Source organism: Poecilia latipinna, unplaced genomic scaffold (assembly GCF_001443285.1).
Source record: "Poecilia latipinna isolate Pla-1442-1.1 unplaced genomic scaffold, P_latipinna-1.0 Scaffold1599, whole genome shotgun sequence".
Lineage (NCBI taxonomy): Eukaryota > Metazoa > Chordata > Actinopteri > Cyprinodontiformes > Poeciliidae > Poecilia > Poecilia latipinna.
The window spans coordinates 36061-40519 of NW_015114215.1; the positions used below are offsets into that span (position 1 = coordinate 36061).

The window sequence follows — 4459 nt, forward strand, 5'->3', positions numbered from 1 at the left end:
GTCTAGGAGGTCACCAGCTTGAATTGACCAAAACCACTACCCCTTATCAAGGTGCTCTCACTTAAATCAGAGATGTTTTGGAAATCTTCAGCTCATTGGGCATAGATATTGGTCTTATTTTTATAGATCAAGAAAAAGTGTTTGACCAGGTTAAACATCAATATTTGTGGCAATATTTGACTGCTTTTGGTTTCAGCCCAGGTTTCATACCTTTGATCCAGGTTTTGTACCATGACATTGGGAGTGAACCAGGGGCAGAGCAGCCCGACGCTGACTTGTTCCGCCACTGGAGTGAACTTAAAATAAATGGAGGCTTAAGTGTTCCATTTAATGTTTTAAGGGGAGTGAGGCAAGGTTGTTCTTCATCAGGGATGCTTTATTCCTTGTTAAAATGCTAACATTGACAGGACAGAGGCCCTGAAAATCCTGGGTGTTAGGATCCCAGGTTGTAGAGTTGTTTTGGAGTGTGATTTATTGATTCTAGTTTTATTCTGTTTCTCATTGTGATTAGTTTTGTTTCTATTTTTCTTTAGTTCAGTCCTTTCTTAGTGATTCTAGTTTGCTCTTCTGTATTATTGTTAAGTATGTTTCCTATGTGTAGTTATGCTAGTTATGTGTTAGATTCATTTTTCCTAGTCCCTTGTACCACTTTCTTTCATTCTCTCTCTTTCTCCCCTCCAAACTGCAGTCAGTTAGCCCAGGGGTGAGCAATCCTGGTCCTCGAGGGCCGGTGTCCTGCAACTCTTAGATGTCTCCCTGGTAGTGATGGGCTACCCATCACTACCAGGGTAGTGTCGGTTTTCAAAATAAAAGCGTGATGAGCCGTACTGCTTCATGGCATGGGTTATTGAATTTGATCGCGCATCAAAGGAGTATTTGTCTTCAGCAGTGGCAGAAATAAAATAAACCTTTTATAGTTCATGTGTATTAACGATTTTGATGATGGCACTCATCAAAATGTAATGTTTGTTACCGGTTTTCTCAACTGTTGATATGGTATATTTTGTGACTTTATATTTGTGTGGTTTTTTTATTATGTAAAAACTGCATCGTTGCTGAAAAGTGCCACACAAATAAACTTGATTGACATGGAGCCAGCAAGAAGAAAACATTTGACATCTGGGAAGACTTTGAGATGATTGCTCACAAGATTCTTAAATAAAAAGAATTAACCCCTTCACCTCCAAAATCCACACCTTCCTGAAATTTCCAATATTTCTTTGTTCTGCAAAGATTTATCAGTCTTGAACAGCAGAAACAGACTTAAAGTTGTTGGAAGAGTAAAATTCTGGCCTGATGAGTCAAAATAAAGGGGATTGGAGAGTCAAAAGAGAATTTTTGAAGAATTATGTCTATCTGAGTGACAAGGCTGTCACAGTTTCAACAGCAGATGTCACTAGTGAGAAATGAATGAACCACCGAGTAATGAACCTTTGGGCAAAGCAATGGGCTGGGAAGCTTCACTGCTTCATGAGGCTTCATTTGCCCATCACTACTCCCTGGTCCAACACACATGAATCCAACAGCTGAATCACCTCCCAAGTGCAGTCAGGTTCTCCAGAGTCCTGTTAACAACCTCATTATTTGACTCAGGTGTGTTGAAGTAGAGACACACCTAAAAGTTGCAGGAGACCGGCCATGAAGGCCTGGAGTTGCCCACCCCTGAGTTAGCCAATCAGCCCAGGTTTGTTTTTTTCCAGCATTCATTCTCCCAGTACTTGCACACCTTTTAACCTCTCACCCCTCACTTTCTCTCGTTATCTCCCTGTCTATTCCCTAATGTAATTTTTAGATTCCTGTGATTTGCTCTGCTCTGGTTCCCTGTGACCCCTCATGACCCTACTAAGGGACAAGGGTGTAAAGAAAATGGATGGATGGTTCCCTGTGCTCTCCATGGCTGTTATTGTAAGATTTTATTTTTCATTAAAAACCACAAAATCTACTTGGTGCCTCCACCTGCTGCATTTTTTGTTGGTGAACCCACCAACAAACACTAAACATGACTCTGGGGATCTTAAGCAGCTGCTTTGTTAATTTTATGCCTTATGTCAGCTCTGAATGTGACTAGCATTGTTTTTAATGTATTCTGGCTTATTACTTAATTTACATGATGCCATCTTTCAATCGTTCTAGGGGGTTTATCAGCAAGTGACCAATCGGTAGTACTCGCAATTTGCTCTTAAGTACATGCTTCTTATCTTGAGGAACTGAACCTCCGACAACATTGCTGGGCTTCATCATTGCTAACGAATTGCAGTCATAGAGATTTTGAGGAAAATAACAGGAAATTCTCATCAAACGTTGTCAGAAGGAACATGCAATCCCCACACCTGTTATCCAGCTGTAAGAGCATGGAATAAAATGTATTACATTTGCAAAATCCAAGAGGAATCTGGAAAAATGCTAGAGGTGGATTAAGGCCTGCAGCTGACCTCAGGTCCAGCTGAATGAAACTGATCAACAAATACATGTTCATCTATTCGAACGTAACTGGTTGTAAATGCAACTGGGTCTATATTAATATTGGTATAATTAAACTAAATATGTTTCTTTAATGTATTTGTCTGTTTATACCTGACTGTTCCTGTGTTACCCTGTGTCTATCATTGGGGGTTTGTTCCTCATGCTCCACCTCACTTTCTTCTTTTTTTCCAGGCTCCTCCAGGACTGTTAGAATCACTTCTTCTTCCCTTTTGTTATTTGTTCTACTGTGAAGAGGCTAGTTTTATAATCCAGCACATGAAGTTGTTCCAATTTAGCATGTAACAGTGCCTTTAATACAGTTCAAATTGTAACTTTCTAGACTTTAATCAAAACTAATAAATATTAAGTGCAAAAATAGCTGTTCTGAAAAAGCATGCTTTAAATTAAATAATCATTAACAAACTTAAGATATTACCGATTTTTAGTCTTGGTTTAAGTATGTCCAAGTATGCTAAGATCTAATTTACTTTGAATATTTATTTTTCACAAGGGAAGAATACCAGTGTTTTACATAGAAATCTATTAAATAGACATCCCTACTGCTCTACACAGGGGCGTCCTGCTACTGAAACATCACCTCCTATCGCCCAGCCATTTCCTCACACGCCACCCAGAGGGAACTGTGGGATGCATTCAGAACTGCTAATAAGAACAGACACGGCATTTGATCATAGCCAAAAGGCCGGGAATCATCTGCCTGACTGCGTAAGTCATACCCGACTTACATTTAGACATTATTCAGAATAATGTCTAAATGAACTGCAATGAATCAGAACTGTAGCGCCTATAGGACTGCGGTCCACTGCTGTTATTTTTCTGTAAAAGAAGGAATGACCCTGGTTTGTGCTATAGACAATTCTACCTCATTTTTACAGATATGTGAAACGTCGCACGAACCTGCAATGACGATTATCCTGGTCGAGGCGCGCAGTGTTCGGCTGCAGCATAAGCTGCAAAAATCCTGCAGTCCGAGTCGGAGTACTGCCCGCTTATGGGACCTAGACACCGCATCATAGTTCAGCTCACCTTAAGCATTGGTCTAGTACAAAGTATGTTTTCAACATATATTTGGTAGGTGCTTAATTCCGAATGGAAGTGGCTCAGTGGGTGGAGAAGTAACAAGAGGAGATCAGAGGAGTGTATTCATCATAGTCACCCTGAACCGCTTTATGGAGCAGGTAGGTAACTGCAATGCTTGGAGCATTTTTTGGCACTATAGTGTTATGCCGAGAAACGCATGCCTGCCGAGAATTGCATGCCCTATCGCGGGAACGCGCATCGCTCTAAACTCTCTCATATTGATGACCGAAGAGGCATCCGTTTCTCGGCATAACACCAGCGCACCCCTGCGATTTGATGAATGAATCCCTCCCCGGCCCTCTCGCCGCCCACTAACAGTGAAATCTTGCACAGAGAAACTTGTGGAACTGGATAGTTTCTTTCTGTTTTGCATACTGAAGTTACCATTTTCTACCGAGGTGGCTGCTTCCTTGTTCCCTGCGCATTTACAGCGGTATGTTGCTTTTTATTTAATTTTTAGTATATTTTTTATTAAGTTTTTAATTATTTTATTAAGTTCCAGTTGTTTTCACAGGATTACAAACCTCAACCTGAAGAACCAGTTTTATGCTGTATTGGACCAACATGCCTCCCAGCTCCAGAGCTTATTTAGGAAGAAAGCTGCTTCCACTGGAAAAGTGAATGATGTTCTGTCTCAGCTGAGAACCCATGATGTCTAGGTTAGTGTTTGTTCTTGTTCTTGTTTTGAGCTTTATTAAGTTTTACCTATTTTTTATTTTACAAAATAAACCAATGAATGGAAGAAAATGTTCTTATGATTCAGGAACGCTGATATTCATGTATGACATGCTGTTCTTCACACCATTTCTCCCTATTTGCACAGACTCCTCCACATTCATCAAAACGTGGGATGAAAGTTTTCAGCAAATTTAACAATATAATTTATTAACCTTGT

The 4459-nt window shown here is 40.2% G+C and overlaps 1 long non-coding RNA gene across 2 annotated transcripts; it reads left to right on the plus strand.

Moving 5' to 3' along the window:
* Positions 1-3039: 3039 nt before the first annotated feature.
* Positions 3040-4459, plus strand: LOC106963913 (uncharacterized). 2 transcript variants are annotated; one of them, XR_001428284.1, is made up of 4 exons: positions 3040-3189; positions 3360-3997; positions 4079-4223; positions 4388-4459. It is a non-coding gene; the product is annotated as an uncharacterized LOC106963913 (long non-coding RNA). The 2 variants fall into 2 exon arrangements; XR_001428283.1 differs by having other exon boundaries at positions 4079-4441.